This window comes from Symphalangus syndactylus, chromosome 15, assembly GCF_028878055.3.
Source record: "Symphalangus syndactylus isolate Jambi chromosome 15, NHGRI_mSymSyn1-v2.1_pri, whole genome shotgun sequence".
In the NCBI taxonomy this organism is placed as follows: Eukaryota; Metazoa; Chordata; class Mammalia; order Primates; family Hylobatidae; genus Symphalangus; species Symphalangus syndactylus.
This window is the reverse complement of record NC_072437.2, coordinates 74,543,432-74,553,814: the sequence shown is the minus strand read 5'-3', so window position 1 is coordinate 74,553,814 and position 10,383 is coordinate 74,543,432. Positions and strand designations below refer to the sequence as shown.

At 40.6% G+C, this 10,383-nt stretch overlaps 2 pseudogenes; both read right to left on the bottom strand.

Moving 5' to 3' along the window:
* The window catches only part of LOC129463751 (small ribosomal subunit protein mS31-like), a 60,605-nt pseudogene that overhangs the window by 28,480 nt on the left and 21,742 nt on the right, over window positions 1-10,383 (bottom strand).
* Window positions 310-2,341, bottom strand: LOC129463618 (protein GOLM2-like; annotated as a pseudogene).

Below are 10,383 nucleotides of genomic sequence, written 5' to 3'. Positions count from 1 at the left end.
GGTGGCTCACGCCTGTAATCCCAGCACTTTGGGAGGCCAAGGCAGGTGGATCACGAGGTCAGGAGTTCAAGACCAGCCTGGCCAAGATGCTGAAACCCCGTCTCTACTAAAAATACAAAAAAACTAGCCAGGCGTGGTGGCGGGCACCTGTAATCCCAGCCACTCAGAAGGCTGAGGCAGAGAACTGCTTGAACCCGAGAGGCGGAGCTTGCAGTGAGCCGAGATGGCACCACTGCACTCCAGCCTGGGGGACAGAGCGAGACTCATGTAAAAAAAAAATACAAAAATAAAAATACAAAAATTAGCTGGGTGTGGTGGCGGGTGCCTGTAATCCCAGTTACTTGGGAGGCTGAGGCAGGAGAATCACCTGAACCCAGGAGGCAGAGGTTGCAGTGAGCCAAGATTGTGCCATTGCACTCCAGCCTAGGCAACAAGACTAAAACTCTGTCTCAAAAAAAAAAAAAAGAAAAAGAATTAGTGTATAAAAAGTTTTCTGCTGAATATCTGTTCTGTTCTTACTATGGTTATGCTGTGCAACATATAACCTGTACAACCATTTTTTCTTGTTTATCTATTTGTGGAAATAAGTCAGCTCAATAAAATGTGAAATATACATTAGTTTGCTTTACATGCAAAGATTAGCCGTTTTTGGCTTAACTGTATCATAACCAAAAAAGTCTATGCCTTGATAATACAATATGAAAAAGCTCACATATGTACATGGGTACATTCCTTCATTAAAGTTTTTCCTTAATTCTATCTCAATGTATTTTTACAACTGATACAACTCATCTTTACAACAAAAGTCAGAAAGGACAAAGTAGAAAATGATTTCATTTTACAGCACTTTAGGTTTTCTAAAGTGTTCCTTTAGGACTTAAAGGACATCATTGAAATGTTGCTTTCCATAGTCTGCAGGATCCATTTGAAGCTCTCGTTCTTCATCATCTTGGACATCTTTCACTCCACCATTACCATCTTCTTCCTCATTGTAATCCAGCTCAGCCTGCTTGTCTACCTTATACTCACCTACGTTACCATCATCCCCATTATAATCCGCCAGTTTAGAGCCATGCTGCAGATCAAGAGGGGATTCATTCTCATCAAAGAATTGGCTTTGCTTCAATTTATGTAACTCACTGACTCCATCCTTGGAAGCCTGCTTTAGTATATCTGTTTGAATTCTAGGTTCACTGTCCAAGTTTGAGCCTGGAATTAAATGCTGAAGAGGACCGGAAGGCTTCTGTTTTGAAGTACCAGGGTTTCCATTGTGGTTTACGTGTGAATCTGGAGGCATATCTGGGGAGAGAGGTTGTCCAGTTGGAAGATGGGAGATGGCTTGATGACTTTCATGTTGAGAAACTGAAATAGGAGCCTTCCTTAAAGCAGGGGGAAGATCATCAACTTTTGCTAGGTCATTCTTTTCTATTCCAGGCATCCCTGCATCACCACCTCTTTTGATTTGTTCTTTCCCATGTAGAATATGATTGCTTGAGGGTTCTTCATTCTTATCTGCAACATTCTCAGCTACTTTTGGAATATTTTTAGGTACCACTTGATCGTTTACACCCAGTTCTTTTCCGTCATTTGATTGAATCTTGAGGTCCTCTTCCTTTTGTTACTGTAAAAACTGGTCTGCTTTTTAATATTTTCTTCATGCTGTGCTCTCAATTCCTTGATCTGCTGTCCACACTGAAAACTTTCATATTCTAACCTCTTCACAAGGTAAGTATTGTTCTTCCTATAGTCCTGAAGCTGGTCTTCTTGTCGAAGAAACTCCTGACGAAGCTCGGCAAGGTGCTCCTTTAAATGATGTATGTCTGCCATCTGATAATGATATGTTGTTCTGTAGTTTAACTTTGTCATCCTCGCATCTCTTCCCCAGGCCCTCTCTGGCCTGCAGCCGGCTGCTGAGGCGGCCGTACTCAGCCTCCTTCTGGTGATCTGTTTCTTGTGCTTGTCCACCAACAGCAAGAGGTCCGAATTGCGCTTTTCCAGCCGCTCGCGGGCCACTTCGATGCGCTGGACCTGGCCCTGCAGCTCGGCCACCTCCTCCTGAAGCAGGACGTGGCAGGAAGAGATGCTCCAGCAGTTGAAGGTGAGGACGACGGTCACTACCAGCAGCACCACCAGCACGAGAGAAGGCAGGCGGCCAGCCCGCCGGTTGGCCCCGAAACCCACCATGAGGCCAAATCGGGCTGTACCCTAGAGGCCTCGCCGCAGACACCTACAGGCAGAAGCCCAGGCCTCGGCTGGAGTTGCCCGGGGGACACGGCCCCAGGGCCGGCTGAGGGACGAGGCGGGCTTATCGGTCTGCGGCGAGCCGGAGAAGGGGGCGGGGCCGCAAGCCACAGGTCCTTCCCCGCTCTGCTCCCCAACTCAGGCCAAAACGCGTTTGGGAGGCTTTGAACACCCCCCGACCCTGCACCTGCCCAAGGGGACAGGGAGAACCCAGCTGCCCGCGCCCCGAACCCAACACCTCCAATAGTGTTACTCTCAACAAACCTTTTTCAGGTGTGCCTTTAGTAACTGCCGTCAGGTCAAAAATGTTGTCTTTTCCCCGCGAATATATTTTTCCTAAGTCTAAAAAAAAAAGAAAATAACATTTTAATGAATATATTTTAAACTGTCAACAAAAATTATGAGAAAATATCTTAAGTGAAATATTCTATGTAGAAATTAAAAATAATTCCACTGACCCACATCAAAAATCTTTAGCTAAATTGCCACATTTTTAGGACCGATAAACGAAAAACAGAAATGTGCACTTGAAGTTTTGCTTCATATACAACAAATTAGTTAAAGCAATTTAATTTCCAAAATACCTAATTGAAAAGATTAGCTTAATTTGCCATAATTTTTATTTTTTCCCACTTATATTAAGGTTTTAAAAACTCCATGTTGTGAAAAACTATAAAACTATGCTAAAATAGAAGCTGTTAAAGTCAACATTTGTCTTTAAGGGCAGAAAACACTGCAATGTTTAATTATAAATCATAATTATAAAAAATTGCATAGGCAAATCACAACATTCCCTTTCATAAAGCAATCATTCTGTAATTTTAAAATAATTATTAACTTTCTTTACATGACTATTTTTAATTAGCTATTGAAATTAATATCAGAGAGTTAATAGGTGACATTTTCTTGCACATTTGATAATCAACTGCTTTATGCATCGGTTCATATATTTACTTGAATAAATTTACTGGCAGGTTAAAATCCAGTTTATAAACTGGAGGGTTGGCCAGGCAAGGTGGCTCACGCCTATAATCCCAGCACTTTGGGAGGCCGACGTGGGTGGATCACCTGAGGTCAGGAGTTTGAGACCAGCCTGGCCAACATGGTAAAACCCCATCTCTACTAAAAATACAAAAAAATTAGCCGGGTGTGATGGCAGGTGCCTGTAATTCCAGCTGCTCAGGAGGCTGAGGCAAGAGAATCCCTTGAACCCAGGAGGCAGAGGTTGCAGTGAGCTGAGATTGTGCCACTGCACTCCAGGCTGAGCAATAAGAGAGAAACCCCATCTCAAAAAATAAAAATAAAAAATAAAATAAAGTGGGGGGGTTAGTTTTAAAAATAATTTTGAGGCTGGGCGTGGTGGCTCATGCCTGTAATCCCAGCACTTTGGGAGGCCAAGGCGGGCAGATCATGAGGTCAGGAGTTCAAGACCAGCCTGGCCAGCATGGTGAAATCCTGTCTCTACTAAAAACACACAAAAAAATTAGCTGGGCATGGTGGCGCATGCCTGTAATCCTAGCTACTTGGGAGGCTGAGTCCCAGCTACTTGGGAGGCTGAGGCAGGAGAATCGCTTGACCCCAGGAGGTAGAGTTTGCAGTGAGCCAAGATCACGCCACTGCACTCCAGTCTGGGCGACAGAGCAAGACTCTGTCTAAAAAAAAAAAAAAAAATGAATTCTTGTTTTTTTTAATAAACTAAATTACTTCTCTCTACTAAATAGAAATAACTGGAAAAAATGCAAATACCATATGAACGTTAAATAACGTGATCTCAAACATATAATCTTTCCTCTACCAGGTTCCCAAGTTATTTATAAACAAAGGCTTTTATGCTCCAGAACTCTCTTCACTGCCTTGCCTTCTTCTCCCTCAACCGCATGTCTGGCAAATAGGATGGTGGATTAAAGCAAGTCACAGCAGAGGGCGAATGTCTTGGTAAAGTATTGAATTTCAAAAGAGTAATGCACTATAAAGAAAGGGAATGGACATTTGCTGAGCACCTACTGTGTACCAGATCTATTCCTCAAGAAAGCTATTTAAGCTAGGTTTCACTTTCAGCGTTTTATAGCTGGGGAAACAGGTTGATGGAGGCTATACAAGGTGCCCAGTCACAGAATAGTCAGTGGCAGTGCCAACATTCTGAGGCAGGCCAGTGTGAACTGTCAATCTCCAACAGAAGGAATCAGTCCAGGCCTGGGTTGTCTGGGGTTGACACCCCAGATCCTACCCCAGTCACAGCAGGGTGAACAACTTGGTGTCTCATCATCACTTCCCCTTACTCCCTGGCTTTTTAACACATTGAAGGCACAGAAACCCCTTTCCTATTTTAGCTTCTAATTTTTTAAAAAAATATTAAATATCAAATATAATATTAAAAATCAAATTATAATATACCATCCTAATGTAGTTGCACAGAATCATGTCCAAGATGAATGATTCAGTTAAATATTCTCAAGGATTAACTGACTCAGTTAAATATTATTAACTAAAACTCCAAGTAGACCTCTCCTGTATTCAATAATATGTAACAGATACTAAATCACTTTAAATTAGTAATTCAAATAATCTTCCAAAGTCACCATTACCTCTTGAACTCCCTGTGTTAACTGCTGACCACCTTTTCCAACTTCCCTGTATAAATCAGTAATTTAACACCTGGAAGGAGTTAACTCAAGTTTCTGATTTCACTTAAATCCACAGAATACATAATGCATTGAAAAGACTCCAATTGGCCAGGCGCGGTGGCTCACGCTTATAATCCCAGCACTTTGGGAGGCCGAGGCGGGTGGATCACGAGGTCAGGAGATCAAGACCACGGTGAAACCCCGTCTCTACTAAAAATACAAAAAAATTAGCCGGGCGTGGTGGCGGGCGCCTGTAGTCCCAGCTACTCGGAGAGGCTGAGGCAGGAGAATGGCGTGAACCCGGGAGGCGGAGCTTGCAGTGAGCCGAGATTGCGCCACTGCACTCCAGCCTGGGCGACAGAGCAAGACTCTGTCTCAAAAAAAAAAAAAAAAAAAAAACACTCCAATTGTGAGCATATGCTGCTGTAAAGACAAGTTAATTTTTGCAGACCATGCCAAATATCTGGTTCCTCCTTCCCAGCTATCACTTTCAGGGTTTAAAGGTGAAAAAGAACAGAAACTTTATGCAAATACAGAACAACTTTAGATTCTAAAATAACTATGTAAGGCATGGCTCAACATCTTTAAGGACTTCGAATCAGTAAATTCAAATGGCCACAAATAATCTACCGCTTTAAGGTACCATATAAACTTTTTTCCTCTTGCCTTTCCTTCTTTTCATTGATGGTGGGTTATTTCTCTAAGGTACACCAAAAGATAAGCATGTATTGAGATATAAAGGGGATATGAATACACAGTATTAGTCACTTATATTCAAAATGAAAAATAGTGTTTATCGCAAAATACTTATTTCTTCAGAATTCAGTCAGCTCCTCTTATTCTAAATCAAAGGATCACTATTCATCGTGGGTAGATGTGAAGCATGGCCCACTTTGATTTCAGGTATGGAAAACTGCAGGACTGGCTAAATCCAGCACATGGTTCCCTCTCTAGGAAGTGGTATACAGAGAGTAAGAACACAGATGTAAATGCATTCATAATACTCAGATATCCAACAGCAATAATACACACACGCAATAAGGTAAAAGTCTACAGTTAAGGTAAAAACAAACTACACAAACAAAACCCAGCAGATTACAAAGCCTGATACCTTTTTGTAAGATCAGCAGTCTTCTCCTGGCCAGGATAATTGTCATAGCCTTTGTCAAACTGAATCTGATGCTCTGGTCTTGAACGAACTCTAGCTGTAGCAGATCTGGCAACATTCATATCTGATATTATGTTACTGAAACTGAAATAATAAAAAGGTCAAGTGTATTAGAAATCTTAGCTACAAAACAGTAAAAACTTTCTTCAACAGGAGACTGATATCATTTAATTCTTATTTCATTTTTATGTACTAATTATACAGCATAAAAATGTTTAAATAAAAAATGTCACCTATTAACATTCACATAACACAGAACATTACAATTCATGTTTACTTTCATCTTTTAAAGACGTTCTTCAGAAATCTTCATTTAAATCATAAGTGTCTCATGAAAAATTATTCAGAGAAAATGATAGGAAAGTAAAATCAGTATCTGTATACCTATCATCTACATTTGATAACTAAATTGAAACCAAGAGTTAACCATATTTATTTGCTGCTTTGTGTTTGTTCAAACACAAATAAAATGAGTCACTGAACTGACAGTCCAGATATCTATGTCTTCTTTTTTTAAAAAATTACTGTTTCTTTTAGAGATAGGGTCTCACTCTATCGCCCAGGCTGGAGTGCAGTGGTGAGATCGCAGCTCGATGCAGCTTCAAACCCTGGACTTAAGTGATCCTCCTGCCACAGCCTCCAAAGTAGCTAGAACTACAGGCACAAGCCACTGTGCCCAGCTAATTTTTTATGTTTTGTAGAGATGGGGTCTTGCTTTGTTGCTTAGGCTGGTCTCAAATTCCTGGCCTCAAGTGATCCTCTTGCCTCAGCCTCCCAAAGTGCTGGGATCATGGGCATGAGCCAGCGCATATGGCCATTTCTTTTCACTTCTTGAAATAAATCTGGTACACATGCTCATTGAGAACAACTGATTTAGATCACTCTACAAAATAAAGCAGTGTTACCACTTACTATAAAGTAGGCAGCAAGTAGTATAACATGGCATAAAATAATGAGAGACGAAGAGAATAAGTGGAAAGATGTCAGCTGGTACATAAGAATAGGAGGAAAAAGAGAAGGAAACAGACCTGAAGATTATCATACTGTGCATAAAACCAACAAGCTACTTAACTGAAAAAAATTACTTTTCTCAGAAAAGCTACCTTATTCTGTTATTTATTTTTAATAACATTGCTGAATTTACCATTTCTATTCTCATGGACAAGAAACTGTAACTTCCTAAAAGGAAACTTTATTCAATTGGTTTCTTAAAAACTATAGTCATACTTATGTCTTAAGTTTTAAAAAAAATTGAATTGCTAAAATTATGCCATACATTTTATATACAAATTCCACTTATGTAGTATATACTATGTGTATTACCCACTAGCCACATAGAAATGGCCCATTTTGAGATATAAACATTACTAACTTAAAGGTTTGATTCACTCACCTAATTTTATGTCTCTCTGCATCTCTCTGTGCCCTTGACTCTTCCTTATGCTGCTGGAGCTGCCTCAACAACTCTGACTTGGTTGTTTGCTTGTCAAAAGGGAGAGAATCTGCCACAGCAGATGCAGCTGCCACCAACTCAGGACTTAGGGGCTCAATTCTGAAAAATAAAATGGAAAACAAATGAGAAATAAAAAAAAGAGATTGGCCAGGCACGGTGGCTCACACCTGTAATCCCAGCACTTTGGGAAGCTGAGGCAGGTGGATCCCTTGAGGTCAGGAGTTCGAGACCAGCCTGGCCAACATGGTGAAACCTCGTTTCTACTAAAAATACAAAAATTAGCCAGGTGTGGTAGTGTGCACCTGTAGTGACAGCTACTCACTCAGGAGGCTGAGGCAAGAGAATTACTTGAACCCGGGAGGTGGAAGTTGCAGTGAACCAAGATCATGCCACTGCACTCTAGCCTGGGAGACAGAGCGAGACTCCATCTAAAAAAAAAAAAAAAAGAAAGAAAGAAGGAAAGAAAGAAAGAAAGAAAAAGAAAAAGAAAGAAAGAAAAAGAAAGAAAGAAAAAGAGAGATTGCTTATTATGCCATTAGTTCATTAGTTTAGTGAAAGGTAAAATGATTTTTGGGGGAAAACTTTGGTGTTCAAAAAAGTATTCAATTTCTGACAAAAGTAAGAATTCTCAACTATTAGGTACCGGTTTTATATAAACTTTGAAATAAACTTTGAAATGTTAAATGTTAAAATTAATAGATATTTGCTGAAGTACAACACTAACTCAGAACAATATATTAAGGTGGAGGGGTAAGGGACAGATCAGCCTCAAAAATTATAAATTAGTGGAATTTTTAATTAAATGCTATTGTATTTCAAAAGCAATATATATTGCAAGCAAATATTAAGGCAGGTTAACCAGTTCACAGAAGCTTTACTGGAACCAACCTAAAGGTCTATCATTAGAATAGAAAAACAAATTGTGATATATCCATACAATGGAAGAGTACTCAGCTCATGCCAACATGAATAACTTTCATAAACATTAGATCAAGTGAAAGAAGCTGGACACAAAGAATATAAAATACAAAAATTAGCCGGGCGTGGTGGCACGTGCTTGTAATCCCAGCTACTCCGGAGACATGAGAATCGCTTGAACCTAGGAGGTGGAGGTTGCAGCAAGCCGAGACTGTACCACTGCACTCCAGCCTGAGCAACAGAGCTAGACTCTCTCTTAAAAATAAATAAATAAATAAAATTCTGTATGATTCCTTTTATATCAAGTTCCAGAATAGGCAACACCAATCTGAGGTGAAAAAAAAAAAAAAATCAAAACAGCAATTGCCTCAGGACAGATGGCTATTGCCTGGGAAGGTGAAAATGAAAAATATAGTGTCTTGGTGAGTGTGTGGGTCACAGGGGCTTACCGTTTGTCAAAATCCTACAGCTGAGATTTGTACACTTTAATATATGTAAATTTTACCTGAAAAAAAAGAGCCATAAATCATTATCAAGCAGGAGATAGAAACTGGGTGAAGGCATAGATGATACAAGAATGGCAAAATGTTGATCACTGTTGAAGCTGGACAATGGTAGAAAGAGGTTATACCATTTTGTGTTCTTTGCATATGTTTCAAATTTTTCATAAGAAAAAGCTTTTAGCCGGGTGCGGTGGCTCACACCTGTAATCTCAGCACTTTGGGAGGCCAAGGCGGGTGGATCACTTGAGGTCAGGAGTTTGAGACCAGCCTGACTAACACGGTGAAACACCATCTCTACTAAAAAAAAAAAAATACCAAAAAATTAGCCAGGTGTGGTGGCACATGCCTGTAGTCCCAGCTACCTGGGAGGCTGAGGCAGGAGAATCGCGTGGGCGACAGAGCGAGACTCCATCTCAAAAAAAAAAAAAAAAGAAGAAGAATCTCTGCATTAAGTCCTAAATATGATATCCCCATCAGGTACCCATAGTTCTCCCAGGCCAGATGCAGTCTATCAATTAGGGGTCAATTTTGTCATGAAAATGTTGTCTACAATATAGCTGACATTCTACAGTTATCAGGTACCAGATGTATAATCAAAGTAGATTATACTTTCAGAAAACAGTGACAGCATTACTTCTGGTCCCACATGGCTCTTCCAAAACATTGCCACATATCCATCGAGAGAGACTCTATCTTCCCTCCCTCAAAACCAGGGGAAACTTTGTGACTGTCAGATAGAAGTAACATACTGTGACTTCTGAGGCTAGATCAAATAATGTGATACAGCTTTCAGTTTGATCCCTCAAGACATTTGTCTTTGAAACCCAGCTACCAGGCAAGAAGCCCAGGCCACATTGAAAAGCCATGGGTTAGTGTATTGGCCAAGAGCCCTAGCTAAAGCCTCAGCCAACAGCCAGTATCAACCACTGGAAAAGTGCCTTCAGAGGATTCCAGATCCCAGCCTTGAATCTATCTTAGCTAAAGATGAGCGGAGAAGACATAAGCTCTCCACTTGGGACCCTGCGTCCCAAACTGTGCCCTAAGGCACTCTGGGGCACCACAGGAAAATACAACCACGTCTGTCAATAATGATGTGAACTAAGCAGTTCACAGTAACATTACAGCAGTCCATATCTGCAGGGGTTGGGGGAGGTGGGACACGGGCATTATTTCCAGGAACAGCTCTGGCCACCCCCAGGATGGATGCACAAGCCCCTTACATAAAAAGGCAGAGTACCTGCATATAAGTAATACACATCCTCCTGAATACTTTTAAATCATCTCTAGATTACTTATAATACCTAATTATGTAAGTAGTTTTTATACTGTATTTTTTTTTTATATATTTTCAATCAGATGTTGGTTGAATCTGTGGATGCAGAACCTGCACATACGGAGGGCCAACTGTATATTGCCCCATTCCTATCAATAACATTATATCTTTGTTAAGATGGTTTCTCAGGAGTGGTTGTGATA